The sequence below is a fragment of the Macrotis lagotis genome, chromosome 8, assembly GCF_037893015.1.
Source record: "Macrotis lagotis isolate mMagLag1 chromosome 8, bilby.v1.9.chrom.fasta, whole genome shotgun sequence".
NCBI lineage: Eukaryota > Metazoa > Chordata > Mammalia > Peramelemorphia > Peramelidae > Macrotis > Macrotis lagotis.
In genome coordinates this window covers 70,973,945-70,982,568 of record NC_133665.1, presented here as the reverse complement: position 1 = coordinate 70,982,568, position 8,624 = coordinate 70,973,945, and the positions used below count along the sequence as shown (strand labels likewise).

Here is an 8,624-nt window from a genome sequence, read left to right as displayed (position 1 = left end):
GATACAGAAAACGTTAAATGATCTGCACAAGGTCACACAGCTAATCAAGCAGCAGAGTATAACATAGAAGTCAGGCCATGTACACCCTGTGCTGCCTTCAGAATGGAGTTTTTCCAGTTATATTGGGGCCAAGTGCAAAGAGTATTGGATTTGGTGTCAAAGGAGGTAGGATGGTATCACTACTCTGCCACTTGTGTGACTGAAGAAATCATTAGGATAGGGGTTCTTAAGTTTGTAAAATCAGAGAGTATATCTGGACTATGAGTTCTTGATCTGGAACCTATAAGATTGCTTTAGAAATTTTTTTCATAATACAGTGTTCCAACATGATTGGTTTCCTTTATAACATTATGCATTTTGTTTTAAGCATTTTTAAAAGGGGTCATAGGCTTAGCCAGACTGACAAAGGACTCTAGGACACATAACTAAAAGGAATTTTTGACCTAGAGGAATCTTAATCCTAGAATCTATTAAGGAATGCTTCCCCTCCCATTTCACCTGCTATATCTATACCATGGGTCATACCAAAAGGAAAGGATACTGATGGGGGTGGGGGCTTCTTGGGATCAAGAGACCATAAAAAGTTTAATCATCAAAAAAAAAAAAAACTAAATGAGGTCAGATGCTAAAGCTAACTAAAAGAAAAACAAACCGAAAAAGTGGAGAGGGGGAATTTTCATCTCTTTACAAGTTCTCTGCCAGCAGGCAGCCCCGAGGCATGCTTCTGGAGGAGCCACTACCTCATTCCTGTGGAGATGAGACCTTGGCAAACTGTTTAAGATGCTATTACCTAAAAAACTGTTATGGCCTCTGGCATAACAATAGCCCCCCCCCTTCCCCAGGACAAAGTGTGTGGGCTCTCTCCACCCTGAACTACCTCCCCTGTCCTTACCTAGGCTATTCCTGTCTCCTATTGATCTATGCCCGGGGTTAACAGTTTCATGTAAAAGGGGTCTCAGGAAAGAGAGAATCAGGAAGAGGCTCAGAGACTTTTTGCTTAGGAGACTCTAGGCAAGTCATTTCCCTTATCAGGGCTTCAAGTCCCTTCCAGATTTAAATTCTAGGATTCCATCAAATACTAAGATGACTTAGAGACAGCTGAGTGTCACAGTGGGGAGTGGGATAAGAAGTGAGGAAGGTCTGAGTTCAACTTCTGTTTCAAACATTTCCTGTGTGATCAAAGGTATATCTTAGTCTCAGTTTTTTCCTGCATAAAATAAAAGCGACAATGGCACCCTCTTCCTAGAGTTGTGGTGAAGATAAAATGAGATAATATTGTAAAGTATTTTGCAAATCTTCAAATGATATATATTTATTTATTTATTTATTTGTTTGTTTGTTTAGCACTATGACCCTGGACAAACCACTTCACCTTTACCTGCCTCTACCAAATGGGGATAATAATACCACCTGCCTCCCAGGGTGGTAATGAGGATTGAGATAATATTTGTATGAGTGTTTAGGGGAATCCCTGGAATATAATATGGGTTTGATAAATACTTGTTTCCTTCCTTCTCTCTTGCCAGCTTTCATGTTTGAAATAAAAGGAAAAGGACATCCAGTGAGGATGGAACCTTGGGCAGAGCTTAAGGTCCCAGGAAGAGAAGCACAGGAGGCTGAACTCCTTGGGTTATCCCTGGGAAGCTGAAAACTTCCAGCCCAATTTCAACTTCTGACCATGGCAGCTGTTAGTGTGAGGTGGAGGCCGGGTGGGGAAGATGGAGATGATCTTGGAACCTCAGTGGTGCTATTCTAAGGAGAAGGATCATTGATATCATGGCCAAGGAAATGATCATTAAAATGTCCATGCTCCGGAGCAGTTTATGACCAAGGAAGAGATGGAGAACATCAGTAAAAACAAAGTAGATAATTTTGATTACATTAAATTAAAAAGTTTTTGCACAGACAAAACCACTGTAACAAAGAGAAAAAGAAATTTAGTAAATTGGGAAACAATTTTTACAACTAGTATTTCTGACAAATGACTCACTTCTAAAATATACAGAGAACTGAGTAAATTTTCAAAAAAAAAAACAAGCCATTCCCCAACTAACAAATGGTCAAAGGATATGCAAAGGCAAATTACAGATGAGGAAATCAAAGCGATCCATAGTCATATGAAAAATTGCTCTAAATCATTACTTATTAGAGAAATGCAAATTAAAACATCTCTGAGGTACCACCTCACACTTCTCAGACTAGCCAATATGACCAAAAAGGACAAAGATCAACATTGGAATTGGAAGAGGTGTGGGAAATCTGGGATCCTAATGCATTGTTGGTACTGTGAATTTATCCAACCTTTCTAGAAAGCAATTTGGAATTGTGCCCAAAGGGTAGAAAAAATGTACATACCCTTTGATCCAGCAATACCACCACTGGGTCTACACCTTGAAGAGATGATGAAAAGGGGTAAAAACCAAAAATATTCATAGCAACCCTGTTTGTGGTGGGAAAGAATTGGAAATTAAGTAAATGTCCTTCATTTGAGGAATGGCTTAACAAACTGTGGTATATGTTATGTCATGGTACATTATTATTCTATTAGATACCAGGAGGGATGGAAATTCAGGGAAGTCTGGAAGGATTTGCATGAACTGAGGCTGAGTGAGATGAGCAGAACCAGAAAAACACTGTACACCATAACAGCAACATGGGGGTGATGATCAACCTTGATGGACTTGCTCATTCCATCAGTGCAACAACCAAGGACAATATTGAACTACCTGTGATGGAGAATATCAGCTGTATCCAGAGAAAGAATTGTGGAGTTTGAACAAAGACCAAAGACTATTACCTACAATTTAGGGGAATAAAACCATTATCTTATTATGTAATTTTGCTAGGTATTATACTTTATTTTTCTTCCTTAAGGATATGATTTCTCTCTCATCACATTCAACTTAGATCAATTTATACCATAGAAACAATGTAAAGACTAACAGACTGCCTTCTGTGGGGGGGAGGGGGAGGGAAACAAGATTAGGGGGAAAATTAAAACTCAAAATAAATAAACTCTTTCAAAAAAAATGTCCATGCTCTGGGATCAGATCAACTCAAACCATCTCATGTGGGCTATGCAGGACAAGTACATTACAAATCAGTGGGAACCTGAAAGATTTGTACAATGACCAGGAAGAGTATGAATGGAAGAGCTCAGTGCTTTTTTCAAGACCAAATAAATTTGCAGAATTCTACAATAGATTCAAAAAGATAAAAGAATTTCAAGAGAGGTACCAAAGTGAGATTGTTTGCCATGGAAAATAGAATTTGAAGAGTCCTGAAAGTCAAAGAAGATCCTTGTAAAGAGACACAAAACTAGGTTAAGTCAATGGATCCTCATGAATGTTAGCTTAAGCACATTAACTTGAAAGTATATGAGAAACTATTTTAAAAAATAGGAAAGAAAGGAGTTCTGCCAAACTCCTTTTATGACACCAACATAGTGCTGATATCTAAACCAGGAAGAACCAAAACAGAAAAAGAAAATTATAAACCAATCTCCCTAATGAATATTGATGCAAAAATCTTAAGTTATTACCAGGATAATACACCATGATCAGATTAGATTTATACCACACAGGCAGGGATGGTTCAACATTAGGAAAATACTCAACATAATTAAACATAATAATAGCAAAACCAACAGAAATCATATGATTATCTCAACAGATGCTGAAAAAGCCTTTGATAAAAAAAAAACAACATCCATTCCTATTAAAACCACTAGAAAGTTTAGGAATAAATGGAGTTTTCCTTAAAATAATAAATAGTATCTATATAAAACCATCAACAAATATTATATGTAATGGGAATAAACTCAGAGCATTTCCAACAAAATCAGAGGTAAACAAGGATGCCCATTATTACCATTACTATTCAATATATTATTACAAATGCTAGCTATAGCAATAAGAGAAGAAAAAGAAATTGAAGGAATCAGAATTGTCAATTAGGAAGTAAAACTTTCACTCTTTGCAGATGATATGATGGTATACTTAAAGAACCTGAGAAAGTCGTCTAAAATACTCCTTGAAACAGTTAATAAATTCAGCAAAGTAGAAAGATATAAAATAAACTCACATAAATCATCAAAATTTCTTTTTTTTTAGGATTTTGCAAGGCAAATGGGGTTAAGTGGCTTGCCCAAGGCCACACAGCTAGGTAATTAGTAAGTGTCTGAGACCAGATTTGAACCTAGGTACTCCTGACTCCAGGGTCGGTGCTTTATCCACTACGCCACCTAGCCGCCCCGAAAATTTCTATAAATGAACAACAAAGCCCAAGAGCAAGAGATAGAAAGAGAAATTCCATTTAAAATAACTGTAGGCAATATTAAATACTTGGAAATCTAACTTCCAAGACAAACCCAGAAATGAACACAATTATAAAGCACTTCTCATCCAAGTAAAGTAAGATCTAAATAAATGGAAAAATGTCAAATGCTCATGGTTAGGTCGAGCTAATACAATAAAAATAACAATTCTACCCAAATTAAATTACTAATTCAGTGCCATACCAATCAAACTACCAAATAACTACTTTACTGAGCTAGAAAAAAAATAGTAACAAAATTCATCTGGATAACAAAAGGGAAAGAATAGCAAGAGAACTGATGAAAAAAAAATGTAAAAAAAGATGGCCTAGCTCTACCAGATCTAAAATTGTACTATAAAGGAGTTGTCAACAGAACTGCCTGGTATTGGTTAAGAAATAGAGTATTGGATCAGTGGATTAGGAGGATAGGTTTAAAAGAAGTCTCAGTAAATGACTATAGCAGTCTACTATTTGACAAACCCAAAGACATCAGCTTCTGGGATATGAACTCATTATTTGACAAAAATTGTTGGGAAAAAAATTTTTTTAAATTCTTGGGAAAACTGGAAAATAGTATAGCAAAAACTAGGCATAGATCCACATCTCATACCCTATACCAATATAAAGTCAAAATAGGTACAGGATTTTTAGACTTGAGTAACACCATAGATAAATTAATAAACTAGGAAATACTCTATCAGATCTATGGAAAGGTGATAAATTTATGACCAAACAAGAATTAGAGCATGTTATAAACTGCAAAATGAATGATTTTGACTATATTGAATTAAAAAGATTTTGCACTAATAAAATCAATGCTGCCAAAATTAGAAGGAAAGCAGAAAGTTGGGAAACAATCTTCACAGCTAGGAGTTCTGATAAAGATCTCATTTCTAAAATATATAGAGAATTTCAACAAATTTATAAGGTCACAGATCATTCCCCAAATGATAAATAGTCAAAGGATATGAACAGGCTGTTTTCAAATGAAGAAATTAAAGTTATATATAATGAAATGAAAAAAATGCTCCAAATCATTGATTAGAGAAATGCAAATTAAAACAACAAGGAGGTATCACCTCACACCTATCAGATTGGTCAAGATGAGAAAAAGGGAAAATGATCAGTGTTGGAGAGGTTATGGGAGGATTAGGACATTGATGCACTGCTGATGGAGTTGTGAATGGCTCCAACCTTTCTGGAGAGCAATATGGAATTATGCCCAAAGAGCAATAAAACTATTCATACCCTTTAACCCAGCAATTGCAATTCTGGGTCTATATCCAGAAGAAATTATTAAAAAAAATAGAAAAGTCCTACATGGTCCAAAATATTCATAGCCCTTTTTGTAGTGGCAAAGAATTGGAAATTGAGGGGATGCCCATCAATTGGGGAATGGCTAAACAAGTTATGGTACTGGAATAATATGGAATACTATTGTTCTATTAGAAACCATAAATGACTAGATACCAAATGACTAGACTCTAGAGAAGCAAGAAATGACTTATGGGACCTGATGCTGAGCTAAGGGAGTAGAATCACGAGAACAATACAGACATCAACAACAATATTGTGAGATGAACAAACTGGATTATATAATATACCTATCTTTGATCAGATATTTGATATTTTCAAGAAAAGGAAGAGTACAGTGTATAACAGGTACCTAAAGATGCTGCTACAAAGAGACATGGTAATGCTAGAATGAGCTGTTGGAAGATTCAGGATTTTGAGAAAAAGTGGGACAATGGTACCTTTCCAGGCTGGCCAAAAGAGACAAGAAACTCATTGACCCACACTGGAGTCCATTCTGACTTCTCTGTATTTTCTTCCTGGGAGAAGTTGGTTTTCTTGGGCTTAGAAAGACTGAAATATATATTCTTGGCTTTAGGACTAAAATGCGGAGGGATGCTGGAAGAAGGAGCCTAGAGACACTTCAAAACTAAAGGGAAGCCCCTAGAATCATTTGACTCATCTCTTCTAAGAATCTCAGATCAAAAGGAACCAAGAGGGATACTGAGAAGAATAAAGACATTGCTTTCCTTGAAGCCCATATCTACAAATATGAAAATTCCTGGGAAGCACCACCATCTCACATGAAAATGTTCAGCACGCTAAAATATTCAACATACAACAGGCAAGGACAGGAGAGAAAGAAAAGAGAAATAGAAAGGGCAAATAAGTAAGAGTAAAAGTAAAGATGAAGAGAAGAGATTATCTACAGCCCAAAAATCCAAACCCATTCCCTTCTGGCTGTAAAAGTTTCAGGCCTGTGGGAAGTACACTGACTTAGCATTCAAAGTCTTCCAGTGGCATTTTGCAGAATGGCATCATGATCATGGCATGAGGCCTGATCATTTCAAATACTCTGTTGATGTGACTCAGATTGAAGATGCTGCCTCTTTGCGGGCCAAATTGAAATTGCAAAAGGCTTGTGAATGGTGACAGCCTGACACTTAGCAGGAGTACGATGATTCCAGTGGAAATGTTGTAAATAAGTCATATGAGAACTTGAAAGGTCAAGGACTACTCTAGTGTTTTGAGAATAAGCTCCAAAACTGGTTGAGCATTCTAGGATTTGACATTTATCTATTCCACACAAACACATGTTCCCAAAAACTCTGCTACATGATCTAACATTCTACATATGTATTGTGAAGAGAAGAAACATGATAGATATAGAAAAAGTCTGAAATATACTTTATATTTTTTATATATTTGTAAAGGTTCTGGGGCAGCTAGATGGCAAAGTAGATAGAGAAGCAGACCAGGAGTCAGGAAGATTTGAGTTTAAATGTGACCTCATACCCTTGACACTTAAGTAGCTGTGTGTGACCCTAAACAAGTGACTTAACATTGCCTTGCCCCCTAAAAAATGGTTCCACAAAAAAAATCAAATTCAAAGTTGTCTGTTTGTAATAGTACACACATACACCCACACCCCCAACTTCCCTGCCTCCCTGACCTTGTAACACACTATGAACTTAGAGTTGGCATTCTAAAGAAAGCCTAGTTTAAGGATCATTCCTGAAGGTTTTTCTCTGAGCACTGTGTGTACTGTTGTTCCCTATCAAGAGTCTAAGTACTGTTGGCTTTTTATCTACCAGTGTATTACTTATAATTCACACTTCTTCACACCTCTACTTTATTTACTCAATCTACCTGAAAATGTCCTAATTTCTTGGAAGGGCAATGACCATTCAAGTTTTCAGCTACTTTGCATTGTAAGAAGAGATGTCTTGGGACTGGATCATTTAATATATTTGCCTTAATATCACAAGGTCTTTATATGAATCACTGCTACTTGTTCAATCATTTTTACTGGCCCTGAATTTTTTTTTCTTGTTATAACCAGTACATACTAAACTCCTCAGTTTTATCCAGTTCTATTACCAAAGTTGACCTAATGTGAAAATAGATTTGGGAGGCCACCTAGTATGAGCAAGACCCTACACTAGATGTTTATGGTAGATTTAGAGTTCATAAGATACAGCTGTTACAAGAGACAGTGTAATATAAAGAAAAGGCACAGCCTTCAAGAACTTACTGCCACCTCTATGCCATGAAGAGGTATTACAATAGGACTTTAATAGAGGAATATTTATATGCTATTATTATTTTTATGAAACATTCATTTATATTTAGTATTTGGATTAGAGAATATTATTATAGAATGTCAAAAAAGAGAAAGAATATTTCTAGTTAGGTTAATCAAAAAAGATGATCCCTAAAAACCCCTGTGGGAGATTATGCTGTCTCCTCAATTAGAATATAAGCACCTTGAAAGCAGGGATTGCTTTGCTTATTTGTATCCCCTCCTTGAGCACAATGCTTCCCAAGTTGTAAGCACTTACCACTTGCCCTTTCCTTTATTTATTTACTTATTTACTGTGGTTAGAAGTCTGAAAGGGTTAAGGGAAGAATGGAGCACCAAAGAAAGAATTTCAAAATATACACAGAGGAGAGAAAAGTTGCCATAGGTGTAGAATGTAAGATTGGAAGGGTAGGTTGAGGCAATGACAAAGAAAAACACCACTAAAAGACAGTAGAATTCAGGTCATGAAATGATCAGTCAGCTTCAGAAGACTGGTGATGAAACCACCTTTTCACATAAAGAGGTAATAGAGTATTGTTATGGAATGATGCAAAAACCTTTAGACATAGTTATCAACTGATAACTGTTTTGCTTAACTGTATTCCTTTTTTTGTTATTCAGTTGTTTTTTTAGTTGTGTCTGATTCTTCAAGACCCACTTTGGGATTTTCTTGGCAAAGATACTGGAGTGGCTTGTCATTTTTTTTATCTAG

General features: G+C 36.2%; 1 pseudogene; it reads left to right on the top strand.

The window, feature by feature from the left end:
• The first annotated feature begins 1,718 nt into the window (after positions 1-1,718).
• Positions 1,719-6,852, top strand: LOC141494848 (splicing factor 3A subunit 3-like; annotated as a pseudogene).
• Positions 6,853-8,624: the final 1,772 nt, after the last annotated feature.